This window comes from Tamandua tetradactyla, chromosome 23 (genome assembly GCF_023851605.1).
Source record: "Tamandua tetradactyla isolate mTamTet1 chromosome 23, mTamTet1.pri, whole genome shotgun sequence".
Lineage (NCBI taxonomy): Eukaryota > Metazoa > Chordata > Mammalia > Pilosa > Myrmecophagidae > Tamandua > Tamandua tetradactyla.
The window spans coordinates 6,752,092-6,776,831 of NC_135349.1; the positions used below are offsets into that span (position 1 = coordinate 6,752,092).

Consider the following 24,740-nt stretch of genomic DNA (forward strand, 5'->3'; position numbering starts at 1 on the left):
GTTGTCTGCACTGCTTGTGAGAATATCAATAATTCAACTTGGGGAGGTTGAATTTTCCCCCGTTCTCACAATTCCCCGAAGGGAACTTTGCAAATACTTTTCCACTCACTGATCAAATCACTCTGGGATTCATTGGGACATCACTCTGGGCAAACCAATAAAATCTAATGTCCTACCTAAGGTTCCATGTACTTATGTTGTTCAACCAACTGTCTACATAAGTTATATTAGGAGATGCACTAGTCAAAATATAAATTTTGTACTAAATAGACATTTTTGATTTAGTCTCACACATAAGTTGAAATTTTAAAATAGTAATTACCATCTATTTTCAGCACCCTGCAGTAATGACATTCCTTTGTCCTTCCTCATGGAAAAACATTTTAAACTTTGTACATTTAGTCATTATCATTATACACTCTAGGCATTCCTAGATTATGCCATCTCAATCTTTATCATCTATCTTTCTTTATGATTTCATTTATGCCCCAACCCTCTTCCCTTTATCATTCTTAAATTCAGCTTCATTCAGTGTTTTAACATAATTGTATTACAGTTAGGTAGTGTTGTGCTGTCCATCTGAGTTTTTACATTCAGTCCTGTTGCACAATCTGTATCCCTTCAGCTCCAGTTACCCAATATCTTACCCTAATTCTATGTCCTGATGGTATCTGTTACCAACGAAATATTCCCAGTTTATTCACTAATGTCAATTCATATCAGTGAGACCATACAGTATTTGTCCTTTTGTTTTTGGCTAATCACACTCAGCATAATGTCCTTAAGGTCCATCCATGTTGTTACATACTTCATAACTTTATTCTGTCTTATAGCTGCATAATATTCCATCGTATGTATATGCCACAGTTTGTTTAGCCACCCGTTCATTGATGGACATTTTGGCTGTTTCCATCTCTTGGTAATTGTAAATAATGCTGCTATAAACATTGGTGTGCAAATGTCTGTTTGTGTCCTTGCTCTCATGTCCTTTGAGTAGAGACAGCATATAGATGTGTCTTGTTTTTTAATCCATTCTGCCAGTCTATGTCTTTTGATTGGGGAGTTTAATCCATTAACATTTAGTGTTAATACTGCATGGGTAGTACTTTCTTCTGCCATTTTGCCTTTTGGATTTTATCTGTCATATCTAATTTTCCTTCTTTTTACCTTTACTCATAGTCTTCCTTTCTACACTCTTCTCCACACCTCTCTCTTCTGTCTTTTCATATTTGTCTCTAGTGCTCCCTTTAGTATTTCTTGCAGAGCTGGTCTCTTGGTCACAAAGTCTCTCAGTGATTTTTTGTCTGAAAATGTTTTAATTTCTCCCTCATTTTTGAAGGACAGTTTTGCTGGATATAGAATTCTTGGTTGGCAGTTTTTCTCTTTTAATAATTTAAATATATCATCCCACTGTCTTCTAGCCTCCATGGTTTCTGCTGAGAAATCTATGCATAGTCTTATTGGGCTCCCCTTGTATGTGATGGATTGCTTTTCTCTTGCTGCTTTCAAGATTCTCTCTTTCTCTTTGACTTCTGACACTGTGATTAGTAAGTGTCTTGGATCTGTAATTTTAAGTCTTTAAAAAGAGTTGGGAAATTTTCAGTGATAATTTCCTCCATTAGTTTTTCTCCTCCTTTTCCCTTCTCTTCTCCTTCTGGGACACCCACAACACGTATGTTCATGCGCCTCATGTTGTCTTTCAGTTCCCTGAGTCCCTGCTCATATTTTTCCATTTTTTTCCCTGTATTTTCTTTTTCTTGCCAGATTTCAGATGTTCCATCCTCCAGTTCAGAAATCCTATGTTCTGTCTCTCGAAACCTACCATTGTAGGTTTCCATTGTTTTTTTTCATCTATTCTACTGTGCCTTTCATAAGTTCTGTGATTTGTTTTTTCAGATTTTCCATTTCTTCTTTTTGTTCATTCCTTGCCTTCTGTATATCCTCCCTCAATTCATTGATTTGGCTTTTGATAAGATTTTCCATGTCTGTTCGTATATTCTGAATTAACTGTTTCAGCTCCTGCATGTCATTTGAATTGTTGGTTTGTTCCTTTGACTGGGCCATATCTTCCATTTTCCTAGTGTGATTTGTTATTTTTTGCTGGCATCTAGGCATTTAATTACCTTAATTAGTTTATTCTGGAGATTGCTTTCACTTCTTTTACCTAGGGTTTTCTTGCTGGATGAATTTGTTGTCTATCTGTTCTTTGACATTCAATTCAGCTTTATCTGGACCTCTAACTTAAGTTTTGTTTAACAGAGGAGAATTTTTCAGTTCTTGTTTTCTTGTTTCTTGCCCTGCTTGTATGGTGCCTTTTCCCCCCACACTTAGGAGGGTCTACTTAGGTATTATAGACCCCAGCCGGATTTTCTCAGACCAAACTGGCCTCCTATCAGGAGGAAAGAGTCACCTTCGTCAGTTTTCCCCAAGGGTGAGATCCAGCAGGTTGACAGACTTTCCTATGACATCTCTGGGCTCTGTTTTTCTTATCCTGCCCAGTATGTGGTGCTTGTCTACCTGCAGGTCCCACCAGCATAAAGTGATGTGGTACCTTTAACTTTGGCTGGGGGCATGGTGGAGACAGAGGAGAGGTTGTAGGCTGGTTTTAATGGTTTCACATTACCAAGCCCTGGTATCTGAATTCCTTGAGAGAGGGATTCCACCTGAGTTGGGCTTCACCCCTCCCCTGGGGAAGGCACTGGGGCAAAAATGAGCGACCTCTGCTTTGACCAGGTGCACCTGAGCTGGGGGCCTATTTTTAGTGGTCAGAATTTGTTAATTAATTCCACAGTTGGTGTTTGGTTGGGCTCAGCCCCTGTTGCTGGTAAAGTCTCTTTCCCTTCCCCTCTGGGAAGTGGCCTGTGGGGGAGGGGCACCAGCTGCCATGGCTTGGGGTACTCACGGTTCTTGGGGGACTCACAGCCAGTCCAGGTGGTCCAGATTGGGGTATGCTGTGTGTCCGGTCACTGATGTGGTCCCAGGAGCTGTTCTGTATTGTTTCTGGTTATTTAGTAGTTGTTCTGGAGGATGAACTAAAATGTGCACATTGTTAAGCTGCCATCTTGGCGCAGAAGTCGACCTCTCCCATTTTTAGCATGGGGACTTTGACCTCAAGGCCACAAAATGGCTGCTGTGCCCCCAGATATCACGTTTGCATTCTAGGAGGCATAAAGGGAGAAAGTCGAATGGCTAACTTTGCCCCTTTTATAAAGCTTTCCAAAAGCACCTCTACCTGGTCCTTTTTGGTTACATCACAATGGCCCAAACTGTTCACTTGGCCACATCTAGCTGCAAAGAAGCCTGGGAAGGAGAGTATTTTAGCTTTCCATCCTCTTCAGAAGAGGAGGGCAAAGAAAACAAGGTAAGGAATGCGTTTGGGCCCCCAATCCTTGGTGTCTGCTGGAGGTAGGCGGTCGTGCACCATCACGCACAATGTGACTTTGCACAGAGTGTTTATTTGCACTTCAGTTTATTCATTTGGGAAGCATGAACGATAACAGTCCCTCCCTCCCAAGGTCACAGTGCCTGGAATACAATAAGAATTTAATAAATGATAAATATCATCCTAATTATTATGATAGGGAAACAATATTTACATAAAAAAGCAGAGCAGTCTGTTCACGTATTTTTGGAAAATTACTGAACTATCCCAAATTACACAGAAATTATTCCTAAAATCTGCAGAGGTGGGGAGGGCTCGAGCTCAGCTTGAAGAGGCCTGGGGCCAAGGAGGGTGGAAATTGCTAACTTGTTTTCCTCAGGAGCCCGTCAGGGGAGCGTAAACAGAAAAGCAGGGGTCATGAGCAGGGGACTTGGGAGCCCCAGGACTCTGCAGGGACCCAGGGGGAGGCCAGCCTCACCGGCCCAGAGGAGCACCTCACTGCCCCTGGCCCCCCTTCTGCTCCTGGGGAGCTGGGATCCCGCACCCCACCCCACGCCTACTTGCTGTGATGCAGTCATTTTTGACAAACAGAAGGAAGATGAAAAGTTGGGGGCTGCAGGCTCTGCAAATGGCAGCCTCTTGTGTCTGCTCGGGAGTTGAGCTGCAGGTGCTGGGAGCTGGCAGGAGCATGGGGGATCTGCTTCCTGCTGGAGCTGAGAGCTGGGGAAGGAATTGCCCTGGAATAAGAGCCGGCAGATGGGATTCCCACTGGGGAAAGATTTGGCCTTATACAGACAGGACTGACCGTGCAAGGCTGTTCAGGCCTGGGGGCTTGTCTCCAGGGAAGCCTATCAACCCCGGTTCCTGGAGACCTGTTGCAGCCCTGCCGGCCATGGGGGACGGGGGCTGGGGCTGTGCCCAGGACACCCATGGTTCTCTGCAAATTCACGTTGGGGTGGGAGATGCCAGGGGCCAGCCCTGGAAGGGCAGTGAGGGGCTGGACAGGGCATCCTGCCTGGTGACACTGTCATGCATGTTGAGCACACATGGAGCACCAACTGCATGCACCTTCCTGGGCCAGCCAGGACTGCTGTCCAGTGCTGGAAACTGTACACAGCTTTACATTTTCATTGCAAATCTGATAATTTTCCTCTCCGGCCATTTTTCTTGGAATTAATCACTGAGAGAGAGAAACAATGGAAAAATTAAAGTAGGACTACTAGTGCCCTAATGACAAATCCAAACAGATACCAAGCAGTTGGCTTCTGTGGGAAATCAGCAACCCCAAGTGTGGCTGATTTGGGGCAGCAATCAGCAGACTGTTGCCTGACTCACTGGTCTTCCTTCTGAGGCCTCCAGGCTAAGCAATTGTCCATCAGTCCATCCCTCCCTCCCTCTACCAGCCTTGCCCAGCCCCTGAGCTAGAATCAGATATGAGGCTTTATTTGACCCCTTCAATCCCCAAGCTCATGCCTGCCTCAGGGCCTTTGCACCTGCTGTTCCCTCTGCCAGGAATGCTCTTCCCTCAGACTTTTGCCTACCATCCTCTTTTCATCTTTCAGGTGTCAGCGCAGATGTCATCTCCCAATGCAGAGGTGCTCCCTTGCAACTCATCACCCTCTATGTCTTTATTGTGGTTTTTTTTCTATAACAGCACTCATCCTGAAATCATCTCATTTGCATAATTCTTTGTTTATATTCCTTTCCCACCCTGCCCTCCCCCAGGTACACGGAATATAGAAAGCACTCAGTAAATAGTATCAAAGGAATGAACAAACCCTATTTAACAAGTGAGCTAACCACAGTTCAGACGCTAACAGGCTTGCCAAAGCCCACACAACCAGTCAATGGTAGGACTCGAACCCAGGACCTTGGTCTCCAAGTCCCACACTCTTTTCTCCTGGGCCTGCCCTCCATCCAGCGTTCTGCAGGAGACTTTCCTGCCCTGGGCTCTGGTCCCTTGAGGACGGGTTGCCCTCTGCTCTGCCTGCGGTGCGCTGAGGCCACGGTCTGGCTGCTGAGCACCCCCCACTCCCTGGCGAGGCAGTTGGGTGCAGCAGTCGGGCTGTGGGTGGGGACGGCCTGGCCATGGATGCCCAGTTCTCCCACTTACAGCTGCTTGATCTTGAAGACAAGCAGCTTACCTTCCTGTGACTTGGTTTCCCCTTTTGTAAACTGGGGGTGTTAGTGGGGTGAAGAGCTGACTCATAAGCCACTTTGAACCGTCTTAGAGCAGAGCCTCCAGGCCCAGCCGAGCCACCCAGCTGCAACCCTAATGTGGGGCCCTAAGCCAGAACCACCCAACCGGGCTTCCTCCCACAGAACCCAAGGTTGATAAGTGTCTGTCTCCAGCTGCTAAGTTTAGGGCTCTCTTCTTAGGCAGCCATGGACAACTCATGCCCCACCAGACACAGAAGGCATCGGTCCTGGTGGGGTGACAGGCCAGAGCCAGGGGCCCCCACCCTCCACCCGTGGCCTTGCCTCCTTTATTTAACCCATTAGATCCCAAACGTTGACCTCCCGCTGAACAGAAGACACCTCCTGGGCCTTGGCTGCTGCACCCCAGGCCTGGGCACCCCACGGGCCCCTCCCCGGCCACCTGCCCCCAACCCCCACCCCCTCCCCGGCCACCTGCCTACTCCCGCTCTGCAGCCCCGAACCCCACCCGCGGTCTGATTTTCACATGCCTTCGGATTCTTTTAAAACCTGGCCGGGGCGACATCAGAACCCTGTCCTGTTTCTCAGTGACCAGCTGCTCAGAGGATACCCCCCTGACCTCGGGCTTTGTGGATTTTGCTGCCTAAATGGGATCCTCCACCCGCTAAGGGAGGGCTCCCAGGACTTTTGTATGTCACCTCGGGAGGGTATGGTGCCCGGTGGCGTGGTCGCGTGCCAGTCTGGATGTTTTCATGAAGGTATTCTGTAGAACTGGCTAACATCTACCCTCAGTTAGCGTTAGGTAAAAGAGCTTTCTCTCGTGGGCTCCCCCACCCACCCAATCCGATCAACTGAAGGCCTTAAGAGAAAAAAAGACAGGTTTCCCAAAGAAGAAATTCTGTCCCGAGGCTGCTACACCTCAGCTTCCAGGCTGGCTGCTGGTCTGCCCTCCAGATTTCAGACTTGCCGGCTCTCACAGTCGCATGCACCAGTTTCTTAAAACAAATCCCTTAATACATACAGAACTGCACATTGACCCCGTTGGCTCTTGTATCTCTGGAGAGCCCCGACTGCTACAATCTCCTTGATCCTGCAACGTTTGGCCCTTCCAGAAGAGCTGAGACGGCAGACAAGGCTCTTATAGTCAGAGGGCCTGAGTGTTTTGTTTTCTTTTTTTTAAATATTTTTATTGTGAACAACAAATAAACATACAAACATTCTTGACAAATCTTGACTCACAATATCATCACATAGCTGTATATTCATCACCTCGATCATTTTTTTGAGCGTTTGCCTCTCTCCAGCAAAAGAAATAAAAAAGAAAAAGCTGATACATGCCATACCCCTTACCCCTCCCTCTCGTTGACCACTAGTATTTCAATCTACTCTATTTATTTTAACCTTTTTGTTCCTCCTATTATTTGTTTATTTTTTAACCATATTTTTTACTCATCTGTCCATACCGTAGATAAAAGGAGCATCAGACACAAGGGTTTCACAATCACACAGTCACATTGTGAAATCTATATCATTATACAATCATCTTCAAGAAACATGGCTACTGGAACACAGCTCTACGTTTTCAGGCAGTTCCCTCCAGCCTCTCTAATAGACCTTACACTAAAAAGGGGATATCTATCTAATGCATAAGAATAAACTCCAGGATAACCTCTCAACTCTGAAATCTTGACACTTTATTTTGTCTCATTTCTCTCTTCCCCCTTTCGGTTGAGGTTTTCTCAATCCCTTGATGCTGAGTCCCAGCTCATCCCAGGGCCTGAGTTTTTGTTCTGAACGTGTGGTCTCTGAGATTTTGGGGAGTCCTGCACTGTCTGTCCCTGGTGCCAGGACACCCATTTGTCCTTGGCTACTGACCTCCCCAGCTGGGAACTGCCTGCACTGGGGCCCTCAGCTGTATGCCATGTACAGTTGTGCAGGTTGTAGATTGATCCAAGGGATACGACACGCACAGGGGACTACCTCATGCATTCCTGCGATGCTGCCATTTTCCAGCTTTTTCTGTCTCTTCATCCAACTCCCCCCAGCCCTGAGTCCATGAAAGCCAAGGTCCCGTCACCCTGCACAGCGGGGGCCTGGCTCGGGCCTGGCAGCTCTGCCGACCAGCACCGCCCTGCAAGCCACATGTGTGTTTCAGATTTTCTGGTAGCCACATTGAAGAGGTAAATTGAGTGAGATGAAATTAATGTTAATAATGTATTTTCTTTAACCCGTTATATCCCAGACATTTATCATTCTGACATGGAGTCAATATAAACGTTATTCACGAAATAGTCGACCGTTTGGGGGACTAAACCTTGCAGATCTGGTGTGCATCTTACACTTACTGCCCGCCTCAATTCAGACCCTGAATTTTCATCAGGAATGCCTGCTCTGTCTTTAACTTTCACGACATTTACCATCGGAAAAGCAGGCTCGAGTGTCCGAGTTGTTCCGAAGAGCCTTGAAAGTCTACCGATAGGTGACACGTTTAAAAATTTAAATCAGTTAGAATCAAATAAAGGTTTTGAGTGAGGAGCTGAGGTCCTCAGTCGCACTAGCCATCTTCCAAGAGTCAGGCAGCCCCACGCAGCTCATACTCATCGAATTGGGCGATGCAGAGAAAGAACATTTCCATTGCTGCAGAAAGGTCTGCTGGACAGAACAAATCCAGACTTCGCGCCCTCGGGCCGGTGGGACTCGTTGCCAACATAAGACCTGTTGGGACGCCAGCCCCCCCCATTCAGACATGCAGCTGTCCCCAGAGGGTCCTACATCCCCCTCTGCAACCTGGAGCACTTTATTTTTACAAAACCCAGACGCATTCCGTAAATGACATGTGCAAGAAAACTCTGACCCCTTCCCAGTTCCGAATAAGACGGAACGTTCAAAATTCTCTTTAGACTGTTTTCTAGATGGCAACTGATGTTAGCTGCCTAGTGCCTCGGTCACAAAGTGCATCAAATTCGGGCAGCTTAAAAACAACAGAATTTTTATCTGCCGCCGCTCTGGAGGCCAGAAGCCTGAAATCTAAGCGTCGGCAGGGTCAGCTCTGTCTGAAGGCTGCAGGGCAGGCGCCTCGCCAGGTGTTCCTTGGCTGGTGGCACCTGATTCCCAGCCCTGCCTCCCCGTCCCATGCCCACCTGCATCCTTCTCCTCGTCTGAGCTCATCCGACATTGGATTTTGGGTCCACCCTATCCCAGCCTGACCTCCTCTTAATTCGCTACACCTGCAAAGGCGAAAGTATTTCCAGATAAGAGCAGGTTCGCAGGACCCGGGGCTTGGGATGTGAGCGGATCTTTTTAGGGAAACCAATCCAACCCTCTGCAAGAATCGCCACAGCAAAAATTCAGGACGCTTCAGAACGACATGCTTCCAAGGACACGTGGAAAAGCAAAGCTGAGACAGGCAGGGCGGTAGGCATTTCCGGGGCAGGCGCCCACCAGCTTGGTTTGGGGATGTCTGGGGCTTGCAAGCCGGGTCATCGGGTCCCTAAGCTGACAACACACCAGGTGGGCGTCAGCCTCGCACTTTCATTTGCTACTCTTCCTGGCCCCTCATCTGCTTGTGTTGCTCGCCTCTTAGCCCCCCAAAATAAGTAATTCATCCCCCAAAGTGGCACATTGATGGTATTGCTTATATTAAAATTCCTAAAATATGTATTTCATTTGGATTTTGCTGAGGCCATTACCAGCCTCGAATGTCACTGGAATTAAAATAAAATTCGAAGCTTTTATGAGACAACTGACAACTCAACTCTGGACTTTCTCTGACACGAGTGGCGATATTTTTTTTACGAATCAGGCCGGTCTCTGACCGAGTCCATCTAATTACTGCATTGAATGCATGTAGTACCTGCTTCCCTGGCTGATGGGAGAGAGGCAATGGGCGATGTAATATTTACGGTGTCCGTGAAATTCACGAAATAATTTGTGGGGCTTGGCATTTGCTGCATTTTCTGTAGATGCTCCTCGCCTTGGCAGAAACATTCTCCCTGCTCGGTTCCTGGAGGTCCCCCCAGAGGAGACCCCGTTAATCCCTTAGGTGGAGGCTGTCCCCGCTGCGCCCGGGCCTGGGAAAGCCAGTCAATGGAAGGGTTAAAACTCCATTTAAAGACGCTCTGAAACGTATTAGCCATTCACTCATTCACTCAGCATCCTCAAATCCCTCCCACAGTGAGCTTCGTTATGTGCCGAGCAGGAAGCCAGAAGAATCTGGGGGGGAGGGGAAGATGGGGAAGATTTGGGGTGGGGGGTGGGGGGTAGGGAGGGTGGGGGCAGAGCTGGAAAACCCCTTGCAGTTCTGTGTTCGTTTCTCTCTCTCCTTTTTCCCTCCCTCCTTCTCTCACTCCCTTCCTTCCTATAACGTTTAAGAAACAGAATCTACTCACTCAAGCCTTCAGAGCAGCATTATTCACAATAGCCAAAAGATGGAGACAACCAAAATATTCAACTGATAGATAAAATGTGGTCTCTCCCTACAGTGGAATATTATTCAGCCAGAAAAAGGAATGAGGTTCTGAGATGTGTGACAATATGGATGAACCTTGAAAACATCAGAGAAAGCAGCCAGACACAAAAGGCCACGTATTGTATGATCCCATTTGTAGGAAGTAACCAGAATAGGCAAATCTAAAGAGAGAAAACTCATATTAGAGGTACATTAGTTTGCAAATTCTGTTGGAAATGCAATATACCCCAAATGGGTTGGCTTCTATAAAGGGAGTTTATTAAGTTACAAGTTTACAGTTCTAACACCATTAAAATGTCCAAATTAAGGCATCCAGAGAAAGATACCTTGACTCAAGAAAGGCCTATCTGGGAAGGCATGTGGCTGGCATCTACTGGTCCTCTGGCTTCCACAGGAGCATTTTCTTTCTGCATCTCCAAACATCTCTGTCTGTGTCGGCTCTGAAGCTTCTTCCAAAATGGTTCCCCCTTAAAGGACTCCAGTAACTGACTCACCTTGAATTGGTGGAGACACATCTCCGTGGAACCACTCAATCAAAACGGTCCCACCCAACAGTATTGAATCAGGATTAAAGAACACAGCTTTTCTGGGGTACACGATAGTTTCAAACTGGCACAAGAGGTTACTGGTAGATGCGGCTGGGGAAAATGAGCAGTGATTACTTAACAGGTGTGAGGCGTTTTCGTGGAGCGATGAAAAGTTTGGCAAAGAGAGAGTTGACTAGGAGCCTTATTATTATGAAGCAAGGGGTCTAGACTTTACCCCAGAGCCAGGGGTGGGGCTCTGAAGGGTTTTAAGCCAGGTGGGTCACCATCTGAATTGAATGTCAGAAGGGCCAGTGGGACAGCACGAGGACAATGGACTGGTGGATTCCTCTGGAGGGTTCAAGAAGGCAAAGATCCTGATTCCAACTTAGGTCCCACTGGAAAAAGCCAAATGGGCTGCCCACACCCATCCCAAAGGACTCCCCACTTCCGGGGAGCCTGCCTTCAGCCCCCACACTGCCAGCATCCCATCAGGGCACACCTGACTTCTGTGTTTTCCACTCCAAAGCTTCCCCATCCCTCTGCCTGTCTTTGAGTCTCTGCCAAATGCAAGTAGCGGGACTGACTCCCTTGCTACAGCCAGCTCTGAACAAATAGCCTTTGTTTGCTCCTACGTGGGTGTTCGTCATTTATTTCCACAAATGTTTACAACAACATTTCTTGGATTTAGTTGACATTGAACTCACAGAATTTGCTTGGCCGAACACGAGGGATGGATTGAAGCGGGAGATGGGCTGGGGTGCCTCTCTTTCTTTCTCTTCTTTTTTTTTTTGATGCAATTTTATTGAGATATAGTCACACACCAAATAAGCCATTGGGGTGTCTCTTCATTGAAATGTTATATCTCAGCCCCTCCTTAGCCTGCATAAATGACCAGGGGGCCATTGCTGGGCATCTCCAATTTGGAATTAAGCAAATAAGCAAACTATAAACAATATACCAAAGATCCTGCATGCAGCCAATGCTCTCCCTTGAGACACGAGAAGTCAATTTTGGCGGTGACTAGAATGGAATTTACGCTCCTAACAAGCACTCGAATATGTTTCAGAATCGGGGAACATTTCAGGCAGACCCCATGGCCCCATCCCTGCCTCTTGCCATTTATAGAAAAGCCCCCTTCTTCGTCGGGTTGGTCTAGGATGCCAATTTACCAAAGGGAACACTAATGAGATTCCACAGCCACCGGATTTTCTGTGCAACTGTATAATACGGGTGTAATTATACGTGCCCATCCATAAATTGGACGCAGAGCCGAAAAGGATAATTTTGGTAGCAGATTCCAAAGAATAACAAAGACACAAAGTGACACTGTGCCCAGCGCATGCCAAAGCTGCCGTAATGGGACATCTTTGATCCAGGGACTGGGTGGTCTGGAGTCTCTTTCTTTATTGTCCCATCTTGCTCTTCCTTCCTAACGATGGGGGATGCCTGAATCTTGGTGTCTCCGCATGATTCACCCGCAAATGTCAGTGGCAGCTCCCCGCCAGCTCAGAGTATCTCTTGGACTCTGGGCAGCTTTGAGCCGTGTTTTTGGTTAATCACAGAGCTTAAAATCTGATCAGACAAGCTCTCGCTTTAGCCTTTCTAAGCTGGCAATTTTGCAGACAGCCCTTCATTACATTATTTGTAAAACCCCTTAGCCACCCGTTCTATCTGCAAACAGAAGCTCCAGAGGCTGGCAGGGAGACGTTGGCAGTCACCCTGCTTCCCGCTCAGAGCTCAGGTTCATCCATCAGGTGCTGTCTTCGTAAGAACCCCCTAAAACTCCAAAATCCTAATTTGTTCCCCAGGATGGAGCTTCCGTGGCTCTCTCAAGCCCACCCTGCATGAATGAGTCCGGGATTTGGTGGAAAAGCTGAGGAGAAGTCACCTGGGACATTTCAGCCAGTCCATGCACCAATGACTCAGGACGGTGGGTGGGGGGATGACATTTTTATTCATTTGCCAGGCCAGGTCAGGTCAGCTACAAAGGCACTGGGAAATTCACACGGGGGGACCACCAGAAACACCCCGAGCTGATCCCCAAAGCAGACTTTCCCTTCAGTGTTCCAAAGGACCTTCACACTGTGTCAGTTGTCCCTTGGGGAGGTCTTGGAGGACTTCCTGGAGGAGGCAGGCCGTGGGGAGCGGCACCAGCTGGGTGAGCTTTAGATGGACAGAGAGAGAGAAAGGCATTCTTGGGAAGGAAAGAAGTATGAGCAAAAACTTGTGAGTGGAAAAGGCCCAAGAACCTCTTGGCCTGTGTGCCCAGCTGGAGCAGAGGGTTCCCTTAAATAAATAAGTCTCAGGCAGACACTCGTGATCTGGGCCTCCCTAATGGCCAGTGGAGGGAAGAGAGGAACGTCTCCAAGGGCTGAGGTTAAAAATGCTGACGTTAGTCCACCTGGAGGGGACATTTTCCGAATATCCCATCCCAGGAGGCCAGCCTCTGGCAGGGATGGGCCATGGAGAAGAGCTGGCCACCTGACCCTCAGAAACCTGCTCTCCTCCCAACCTGGGAACCCACTGCTGACTTCAGAACCTATGTGCTCCAACTCGTTCCTGGGTGCTTCTAATGAGTAAAGGGGTGCAACCATTTCAGAAAAGGGTCATATCTGCTAGAGTCCACACGTGCCCCATGACCCGGCAATTCCACCTAACGGTCACGGGGGAGCGCGAATGTGCACGGATGGCCACAATTGCCCCAGGCGGGCACAAGCTCAAATGCCCGTCCACAGCAGAAGGCATGACCATGTGGACCGTTCCCTAACGGCACGATGGACAGCCCACGAGGCACTCACGGGCATGTGTGAGCAGACTGTGCACGGAGCACACCAGGAAGGGTGGGGGAACGACCCCACACTCTTCTTCAGAAGTTCGGTTCATGGCATCTGGGTTTCCCTTAGAGGAAATTCCCTCTTCCCACTGGAGTTTTGTGATGCCAGCAAACAGACACGTTTCTGATAACACCAAGCTAAGGACCCACCCTTGGGATGGGGTCCCTGAAACTTTCATCCTTTGCGTCCTGCTTCTCTCCATGGAAGAAAGCGAGCATTCCCAAGGCACGCCAACTCTCTGAAGTCGGTTTCTTTAGACCCCACCAGATCTTTATCCTCCAGTACCCAAAGAATCTGAAAAAGCAAATGTGGACGAGAAATAATTTATTGGGAGAACGGTAGATAGCAAACAGTTATGTGTATTTGTTGGTTTGTTTTCCACATCTGGTCACCAGGCCAAGGAAACATAATTAATTTTTTGGTTCCAAAGAGACAACTCCAACAATGATACACATCTTTAATTAACCCAACTCAGTTATCGTTCTTCGGCACTTTATTTCGGGAGCTCCGATGCTGACACTAATGGAAGATGATGCGAGATGCTGGGGCAAGAGCGGGTGTGATTGGAGAGGCTTGGAATGAAAGTGGTTGCTTAAAGAAAATAAGCATCGGGTTTTCATTGTGGAAGTAATTTGATCAGTTGCAAGTTCTAAGGAAGAAATGCAAATGGGTGAAGAGCAGATTAGAATCCACTCGTAGAAACAAGGGGAAATGAAAAGAATGTGGGGTCCCCATCTTTAGTAAATCTCTTGAAGGCATATTCTGAAAATGATGGACAGTCCAGCACCAACTAGCTGAACCATAACAAAATTTATCTCATGAATCTGAAGAATGCTAGGACCGTCTGAGCAGAACCTGACCCAGTTTTCTCTGTAGTTCTTTCATTTCCATTCTCCTTGTTGACTTCTCCCTCATTCCAGTTTCCCTCATGGCCACAAGATGGCTGCCAGAAGACATGTTCTGCTGCATCCTCCTTTGCATGGTGGGAGATGAGAAGAGAACAGGAGAGGGTAAATGTCGTGGTCAAGTTCATGTGTCATCTTGGCCAGGTGGTGGTGCCCGGTTGTCTGGTCAGGCAAGCACTAACCTGTCTGTTGCTATGAGGACATTTCATGGACTTAAATCATAACCACGCTGGCTGCATCCACAGCTGACTGCATTTGCAATCAGCTAAGGGGAGTGTCTTCTGCAATGAGTGACACTTAATCTAACCACCAGAAGGCTTTTAAGGCGGACTCAGAAGAGACAATCACTTCCTCCTTTAGCCAGCCAGCCTATCCTGAGAGTTCTCTGAGGAACTTCATTGGAGCTGCCAGCTCGTGGCCTGCCCTGTGGAACTTGGACTCTATATCCCCATGGTTACATGAGACACTTTTATAAATTTTATATTTACAGATATCTCTTGCTGATTCTGTTTCTCTAGAGAGCCCTAGCTAATATAATGAGCAAGAAGACAACACGCCATCGAAGAATCCTGTGCTTTGCTCTGATTGAACCAAGCTGATGGGTATAGATGCACAGCCCAGCTCTGGACCAGATGACCTAAATGTCAGGTAAGACACCAGGGGAAGGGAAAAGCTGAGAGTGGTTACAAAGGAAGGAGGCGTTGAAGCTAATGAAAATGGGGAACACAAAAAGTGGCATAATTTGAGAAGAGTTTGATAGGCGCAGGCAAGGGGTTGGAAAACCATGAGCTTGACGCAAGGCTATGGGATGATGGAAAACTTGGCTGGGCTTTGTCCTTAGTTGCTGGGGAAGTCACCTCTGAATCTTCAGAATTTCCCATGACAGGTGTGTCTTCTGTTCTCTGTGGCGGGGTCAGGACCGAACCCAAAGATTCGTATGCTGATGAGACAACAGGCAAGGCTCAGCCACGCCTGCAGTCTGAGGTGAATTCTTGGCCGCCCCCAAAAGAGGCCGATGAGGTGCTTAAGGAATTGGGACTTGGAGCCCATCTGGGAGGGGAGGGGGTCGGGGGTTGAGTTCAACCCCATGGACGTTGATTCTTTCACATTTAGATTAGGAGACCCCACATAGACTCGGGACCCTGGAAGCCCCGATGAGCCTCCACAACTGCCAAAGTCCACGGCTAGGGAGATGCGTCCTGACTCCACGTGCTGAGGATGTGAAAGCTTGCGTCCCAGCCCTTGCCCTCTATGTCTCCTCCTTTGGCCTCTTCTTATTTGTACCATTTAACTATAATAGAACAATAATCCTAAGTACAGCACTTCCAGTGAGTTCTATGAGCTGTTTTGGTAAATTATCAAACTCGATTTGTAGCCAGTTGGTCAGAAGTAGGGGTGGCCTGGGTCCCCTGAACTCGTGGCCTGCAGGGCGATCTTGTAGACACCTTATCCTATGGGGTCTAACACCCTGGAGTCACTTAGGATTGAATTTGGTTGAGCGTCTGCAGTCTCTGTGGCTGGTGAAGTTTCTGACACCAACACAGCCACTGCAGAAGCTGCTGGGGACGCTGTCAAGCTTCTGGAAACACAAATGCCCTGGCCTCCATCGCTGCCTCCAGACCTTCAGGGACGAGCCTGCGGCGGCTGATTCCTGCACCGAGGCCTCTGGGGACCCCTGGGCAAAGGAAGCTGCCGGCCTGTGGCCACTCCGCACAGAGAGAGCTGGGAGTCAATTCCCGGCCTCCCTCTCCTACCTCCCTCTGACTCCTGCTCAGTTCCCCACGGCTGAGCCTGAGGGCAGGGAGCCCACGCAGGGCAGCTCCGGACAGAGGGCAGCATGGAGGAGCACAGAGAGAGGGTCCAGGGCGGGAGAGGGGCATCCACACGTGGGCAGGTGATCACGGTCCCAGGGCATCCACACCCACGTCCTGGCTGGGTCCCTCTGAGGCTCCCTGGCCAGGCGGGTGCATCAATGGTGGGTGAGAGCAGCGTCTGCAGCAAGCCGTCCGTCCCGAAGCTGAGCCCTGGGGACTGTAATAGTCAGGGTTCTCTAGAGACACAGAACCAGCAGGAGAGATCTGCAAATAGGAGATTTATAAAGGGCTCCTGGTGAGAAGGGGAGAGGAGACATGGAGTCGGAGACCCACAGGGAGAAGGGGGCCACGTGGAGACAGAGGCGGCTATTGGAGTGAAGCTGCCACCAGCCAAGGAGCACTGGAACCAGCAGGAGCTGGGAGAAGCAAGGAAACTTCTTTCCCTGGAGGCTTGGAGGGAGCAGAACTGTGAGAGGACAAATGTCTGCTGTTTTAAGCCCCCCCCCCCCCCCCCAGTATGTGGGACTTTGTGTGACAGCAGCATGCTGGCTCATCGATGGCTCAATGTAGAAAAAGGGGGAACCTGCTGGATCCCTGGTGGTCTGGGACTGACTGAGGTTGTGATTTTCGGGTGACAAGACCGACCCTCCGGGGAATGAGGACGGATGAATTAGCATGCTGGCTGTCACGCCCGGCCTGGAGTGCTTTCAACTTCTTTGCCAAAGGGCTCGGCGATGAAAGACACTGCTGGAAATGAAATCTTATAATTGCCTTTTTAAAGAGGGCTGTATTCCATGGCCTGGATTTCCATCCCCATTGGCATTTGGGTTTGGAAACTGGCTCCGGTATTATAATCGTTTATTTTTGAAAATCTGATAACATGCAAATGCATTTTTCCATTTCCCAACTTCTTTCCCTTTTCGCTAACCTTTGTGCTCCTGACTAAATAAGAACAAGCAAACAAAAGCTCAGCCACCCATCCCCACCCCCAGAATGCAGCTGCGAGTTTCTGGATGACTTGTCCTTCAAGGATAGTTAGAAATTTCAAAGTTAGGCCTTAATTGCCTAGCAGAGCAGAGCTTCCTAGGAGCAGATCAACCTTTGGCAGGGTCTGAAGTTTATATGAGTTGGAAGACTCTTGTTGAAAAGAGAATACAAAATTACCATTCCAAAATAAGACACAGGGTCCCAGAATGAGGGGCCGAAGCTTGAATTTCATTCGCTTCTCAGTAAGTCTATTTCTTGCTCCAACAGCTATTCTGCCACCATCAGCAGACAGCTCCAGGGTTACCTGTCAATGGAGCCAGAGTTTTAATTTTCTATTTTTCACTTCTTCCTTGGGGGCACATAATCCAGCACCTCCTGGCCATGTCTTATGAACAGCTGTGTGTCCTTTGTCATCATCCCTTAATAGTTTGGAGCTTGGCAACTGGGACCATTGAGACCATTTGTTTCTCCCATGTCATTGGCCTGCCACTGGGCTCAGTTGCCAACAGAGCTCTGGTAGCCTCATTCCTGAACAAGATGCACCCTTGGTTTGGTGAAACAGGGGGTACAGAGTCCACGCTTTGTGCTTGGAAGACATTTAGTCTGTCTCCAGCTCCTAACCCTGTAGCAGCATGGGGTCCCACTGAGATGCCGCCATCCTGCCATCCCTAAATAATTGTTCCGTGTAACTGGATGGGGTAAGCCCGTCTCTCTCTGAGCCATTTCTACGTAGGCATAGATGGAGTTACAGGGAGGCCGACTCTATTTTCCAAAGATGCCTGCAATGTTACGTCACAGGCCACAGGTTCTTTGGTGGCGTGACCTTGCCATTCCCCCATGAAGAGCTGGAGTCCCCTCCTCCTACTCTTGACTCTGGTTTTGGCCTCGATGACTCATTCTGAACCAACGCAGTGGGGAGAAATTGAGAAAGGGACTTTGAAAGGATGCATGAAAGGTTCGTCCATAAAATGTTAGTAGTGATCATTTTATGACTGAGAACATTCCAGGTGATTTTTGTCTCTTATAATTTTCTACATTGTGGCAATTTCTTTTACAACAAACACATATCTTTTGATAGAACCAGAAAGCAGAACAAAGTTATTCTCCTGAAAAATTTGTAAGAATTGTCCTGGCTGAGGAAAGTATCACATACAAGTATAATTATAGTGACAGAATCATCATCTAAATGCTTTCTAACTTTCTGATACATTGTGAGGTAACCAGAAACAATTATCTGTAACCTTGGTAATTCACCAAACAGTTGACTTGCTCCTTTGATGCTGCCTCCATATTTTATAACTGCATGGTCTTTTCCTGGTAACTGGACAGTAACAAGATAACTTGTAACATGTATCCCCTTATGTTTCCCCTGATACATTATGTAAAATGTAGCCCCTTAACTTGTTTTGCACCCTGATGAGGGCAGCCCCTCAATGTTTATGGATGCAGTGACACAAGTCAGCTCAGAACTGACCAAGCCAGTACTAAGCAGAGTTGGCCCGCGCCTGCCATGGGCAGTTACCTAAACTTCAAACTTCAAATGAACTAAGGATGGGTCAATCTGCTCATACTTGGAGCTTAGACTTTCTCTACCCTTGTCATTGAAACCTGCCTGCCTTTGTCTGAATGCTAAAAAAGACTGAAAGCATCTCCAATCCGGGGAGACAGATTTGAGGACCTGTCCTGCCTTCGCCAGGCTAGCCTTGGCTAAATGAGCTTTTTCTTATCTCAAAATCCCAGTGTCACTTAGTTGACTGTAGGGCACATTGGACAAAGGACTTTTGAGTGGCAATGCTCTGGGGCCCTCCCAGCGACTGAGCCTTTCCTGGATCTATCCGGGGCTCTCAGCCTGGTTTCCTGGGGCTCTGCTGTGGCCTTCTCCACTCGCCGCAGCTGGGCGTCCCTCAGCCCTGGACTCTGCACCCGGCAGGTCATTTAACATGGTAACCCACCATGATCTTCTCCATCCATCCCTCAGAATCTGCTTTCCCTTCCACAAGTGGTTGGAAGAAGCCAGGAGAGCCAAAAGTTGAAGGTCTGTCTGCTGTGCCCGCACCTGCCACTGGGGTTTTCTCGTCCTAAGAATGTGTTGCCCCTTTCAGATCCATCCACCCCCTGTGCCCCCATCAGGCTAAAACCTGTACCCAGCACATCTCAGTTTGGGCAGAGGGTGGCATGAGCACGAACGGCTGTGGTGGAGGAGAGAGGGCAGCTGGCCCCAGCTGTCAATGCATCCAGGGGTTCGAGCACATGGCTAACACGGACTCGGGGCCAATTCCAACCTTACCACCCAAGTGAGTTCCTTGACCTCTCTGGGACTCAGTTTCCTCCTCTGATGCCATGGGGAGGAAATGGGAGGGCGGGTAAAGCGCTTAACCCAACGCCTGGACCAGGGTGGCCATGCAAGGCATGGTAGCCATGCCAACATCCTGCCTCCCGCCCGCCTCCTCCTGCCTCTTCTGCCTATGGGTGGGGCCTGAAGGGGCTCAGGGCAGGAGAGAAATGGAATAAAGTCAACCCCTGTCCAAGAGCCACCAATCGGCAGTGTAAACTACAACCCCCAGCTCTCTCACTTGGGTGGGGTAGCTCAGAAACATATGTCCCACACGGGCGTCCCACATTTCTTCCCCAAGCCCCCAGCGGGATGAGCCTTCTCTTGCTCACCGTGGAAGCTGGCTCACCGATGCATCCTCACCACCTCTTTCCTAATTTATTTCCCCCCTCTGTGTCCCTTGTCCCTCCCCAAATAAACCACTTGAACCCTCGTTTCAGACTCTGCCTCTACAGTGCTGAAACTCTGTAGAGTCTGTCCCACTTAACTGACGTGGCCACTACGTGACTTTGGGACAAAATTTGTGACGTTTATTGTATTCGACTAGTGTTGCCACTACGTGACTTTGGTAATAAATTGTTGTAGAATTTGTTCTGCTTAACTGAGGTTACCGTAACATGACCCTGATAATAAATTGTTGCAGAGCTTTTATGTTTAACTAAGGCGGCCATTATGTGACTTTGGTAATAAATTGTTGCAATGTGCACTCTAGCTGGCAGCACTGGCTACCCTCCCAGAAAGATGTATTTTTATTAAAAAAAAAAAAAAAAAAAAAAAAAAGAGTTATCGAGGGCTCAGGAATCTCCTCTGGGTTCCTACCTGGTTCCCAGAAGACTGCCTGGTTCTGGTCACTTAAGCTTATTGAAATCCAGCCACTATTGTGTAAAGATACCATATAAACTGCATGCAAGCAGTTAGAATAGAGAATCTCATGAGCTCGAGAGAGAATCTTATCTGGAAAGAGGGTTGCTCTGCTGTGGATTTTTACCAGTCAGACCCTGAATGCTGCCTCCGGGATTCCCCAGCACTCCTCTTCAGTTGTCGATTGATGCTGTCCCATCTGGTGATGTAACTACTACTCATTTCTAATAATCCTTTAATTACTTTTCTAATAAATTCTGTTTTTATATCACTGAAGTCTCTGCTGTCCACAAATCCGAGCCTAAAAATCAAGTGGCCACAAATGCCACGTTGCCTTTTGTGCAACCAGTGTTGAAAATAAGACCCTAATTATTAAATGCGTTCCCGTCTCAATCTCTGCCTCCTCCAGGAAGCCTCCCCTGCCTGCACCCCACCTTAGGAATCACTGTCTCTTACAAAACACAGCAGTTGGCGGCTGTAGCCCTCATTTCTCTCTGAATCACATCCGCCTTATTGGATACCAAGTTTCACGCATTACATGTCGAAAATGCTAATTCTGTGGGCTGGCCCCTAGGGGCCCCGCAGCATGCACACACTGAATCTGGGATGAAGCCATCTCGCCTTTGATGGAGGCAGAAGATGAATCGCGAGCTGCGGAGAATCCCGAGGAGATGGGAGCCGGCATGCAATATTTAAACAGCTCTTTCATGAAAGGCAGCTACCCAGACTCTTAACATCAGTTTTCAAGAAAGTCGGGCTTGATTTTTCCACCTCGAACTGATGTTTGGGTGCAGTGCATGCTTTAAATACTCATTCCTACCGCCTTGATATTTTAATTCACCCCCTTTCAAGTTGTACCAGCCCCAAGTACTTCCAGGGGCTGCAAAAGCAGGGGGCAAGAGGTGGGGCCTCATCGCTTTCCAAGAGCCCACTCACTGTCCCTAAGAGGTCAGCAGAGTTGACTTCTCTGGTGTGGAGGGAGGAGATGCCTAAGGCTTTGGGTGCATGAAGCCCAAGCTACTCGTTGAAAAGCACAAATCTGATTCAAGGCAACACAGCTCTTTTTTCTTTTCGTCCTCTTCCTTCCCTCCCTCCTCTCTTTCCTTCCCTCCTTCTTTCTACATTTTGTTTTTATTGAGCTGTCACTTACAGTAAAGTGGGCGATCTAAATGGAAGCCTCAATTAAATTCCAGGCACCTGTCCCACATGCCCATCAGCCGAAGACGTAGAACATCCCATCACCCCAGAAGGTCCCAGGGCTTTCGGAACGGAGTGCCACAAACTCTGTTATCTTAAAGCAACAGAAATTGATCGTCTCATGGTTCCAGAGCCTAGAAGTCCAGATCAAGGTGGCAAACGCCCTCAGATATCTGCAAGGCCCAGCCAGCCATCACTGAATCTCTGCTTCTGCAAAGTGGCCGTCTTCTCTCTCTCTCTCTCTCTCTGTGTGTTTGTGTGTCCACATCTCCTCTTTTCATAAGGAACCAGTCACACTGGATCAAGGGCCCACCCAAACCTAGTTTGGCCTCATCTGAACTAATACAACCTCCAAGACCCTATTTCCAAAGAAGGACCAGGGAATGGGACGTGAACATGTCTTTTGGGGGGACACGATTTGATTCACAACAGACCTCTAAAAGGAAACCTCGGTTTCCACGCCCACCAGAGCTCAGACTGCTTTTCCCTATTTTTAAACCCCATGTCAATGGAATCTTAGCATGAGCCTGGTTTTGTTCACGCAGCACGTTTTTGGATTCATCTATGATGTCACATCTCTCAGTCGCTTGCTCTTTTTTATTCCTATATTCTTTTTTTATTCCTATATAAAATGTTCTCCCGTGAATTATAACAAATGCACCACACCAATGTATGGTGTTAATAATAGGGTGGTATATGGGGAAAAATTATACCCTAATGTAAATATGGTCTATGGTTAACAGTACAACTTTAATATTCTTTCATCAACTGTAACATATACCACACTAATGCAAAGTGTTAAAAGCGTATATGGGATCACTGTATTTTTTGCATGATTTTTCTGTAAACCTACAAATTCTCTAATTAAAAAAAATTAATGAAAAATTCATTATGTATGAACAAATAATGCAACCGATTTATCCTTTCTATGGTAGGTGGGTGTCTGGGTTATTTCCAGTTTGAGCTAGTACGAATAATGCTGCTAGCAACATCTGGTTTGGCTGCAGGGCTTTTCCAAACACACCCCTCATTTGTGTTGGGTGCACACTGGGCGCTGACACTGCCGCCCACAGAGCATGGTGACGTTAGCAGACACCACCAGATACTTTTCCCAAGTGTCTGCAGCCATTTACATTCCCTCCGGTTGTGGGAAAGTTCTCATCTATCTACATCCTTGTCAGTATTTGGTCTCGCCTCCCCTTTTAACTTGAGCCATTCTACTGGGGATGCAGAATAGTATATATTTAATTGACTTTCCACTTTGAAATTATTTTAGATTTACCAACATGTTGCAAAGGAAGTTCGTGGATATACCTCACCCAGCTTCCCCCCCCCAGGCTAAAATCAGAATCGCCTTGGAGCAGGTAAATCCCCAGCGAGCCTTGCAGCATCGTTGACAACTGCCAAGAAATGGAAGCAACCGAAGTGTCCATCCAAAAATGATGGATTAGCAAAATACAATGGGATAGTATTCAGCCACAAGAAGGAGTGTAATTCTTATACATACTGCGGCAGGGAAAAGCCTTGAAAACGTAATGTTAAGTGGAGGAAGCCAAATCCAGAAGGACAGCTAGTGTGTGACTCTGCTGATATGCGTTGTCTTAAACAACCAGCTCTATCGGGATAGAAAGTAGAGGAGAGGTTGCCGGGGGGGGGGGGGGAGCTAAAGCTGGGGGGGGGGCAGGGTTTCTCGTTTGGGGGGAGGGGAAGTTCTGGTCATGGAGAGTGGCAACAGCAGCACAACATTTTTAAAATGTCATTCATACCACTGACGCGTACTCTTGAAAATGGCCAAAATGGCAAATTTGGGGTTGTATATATGGCACCACAATCAAACACTTTAAATGCTTCAAAAACAGTTTTTAAAAGACACAGAAGCTGCTCTGGAGGAGACTGCACCCCTGCTAAGGCAAATCCACCCCGTCCCCCCTCCAACACACACACACACACACACACACCAAATGGATTAAAAAAAAATGTAGCAAAAATCTGTGGTGATGGTGGTTGTATGAGCAGGGTGGTGTGAGAGCAGCAGACCCAGGGGGAGCTGGAGACACAGCAAGGGCTTCTCCTGGGGGGGCTTCCCTTTGCATTGAGGGTGCCAGCGAGGCTGTGGCTTCAGGCAGGGGAGGACAGGGTGGGGGTGGGGGGCCCCTCCTGCAGAGCGGAGCACGCAGGCACACGTGGCCCAGCGATGGCCCCCTGCCCCACGGGGCTGCGCTGGGAACCTGAGGCCGGTGCATCTTAGACCCAGGGACACGGAGCTCAGCTGTCCGAGGAGGGGGAGCAAGTCTCCCCACGATGGGACGGGTGCCGGGACCCCGGGGGGTGCCGCCAGGGGGTGAAACCCACCTGTGGGTGCAGAGAGCAGCAGATGCTGAAAGCAGAGGTCTGGGGCCCAGGTGGCCAAGGTGGGGGCAGCCCATGATGCCGCTGATCTTGGGACTCAATTCGCGGGGGGAGCTCCCTTCTTTTGTCTTTCGTGCTGCACAGAATAAGACGCTGGGTTGTCAAGAATATTCCCCTTGCTTGCATCGGCTGCATCTTAACAGAAGCGGTGTCTGGTAACTACTTATCTGCAAAAGCTGACTGCTTTCCAAAATAAAAATTACATACAGATGTAAATTTCAGGTATATCAGACATCGGAGATTTAAGCACGATACAGAATTTCTAAGAAATGCGCTGTATTAGAGCCTCAAATCTTTTCCAGAACAAGCGTCATCTAAAGAAATCCATCAAGCCCAAGTTTATATCAAATAGAAGCAAAAATGAATATTCGGTTTAGCTGAAATGTTATTATGGTCATAAAAAGAACCACAAACTTTAGCACGTTCGGGCTTCTTTTACAATTGTGCATGCTAACAAATGGTGAAGCTGCTGTGCATACAACATTTAAGGAGAAGACCACAAACGAATCGCAAACCTTAATAGATTTGAGCTTCTTTGGAAAATGTATTGACACATCTCAAACTAAACAATATTTTACGTGGGAAAAGACAAATTTTCACATAATTTCAGAGTCATTTATCTTAGTGGCTCACGTAAACACTCATCAGCCCATCTGCAATGAACCGGAGTTGACATTTATCACTTATATTAAGCATTGCAAATTAAAGGAAAGGGCTAACCTTCCCTTAATAAAATACTCCACGTGCCACAGCATATTACAGAAGTAATTGTCTGTGTCAGAAATGCTGTTTAATGGCTGATGGTGATCTGCCATGAAACGAAATAGTTTTGTTGGATCATGTTTTGGGGAATCCAGCTGACTCTTT

General features: G+C 47.9%; 1 long non-coding RNA gene across 2 annotated transcripts; it reads left to right on the forward strand.

The window, feature by feature from the left end:
- The first annotated feature begins 3,273 nt into the window (after nt 1–3,273).
- Nucleotides 3,274–15,588, forward strand: LOC143666467 (uncharacterized). Of its 2 annotated transcripts, none has more exons than XR_013167651.1 (4): nt 3,274–3,361; nt 14,792–14,921; nt 15,160–15,293; nt 15,387–15,588. It is a non-coding gene; the product is annotated as an uncharacterized LOC143666467 (long non-coding RNA). The 2 variants fall into 2 exon arrangements; XR_013167652.1 differs by having other exon boundaries at nt 15,191–15,293.
- The last annotated feature ends 9,152 nt before the right edge of the window (nt 15,589–24,740 follow it).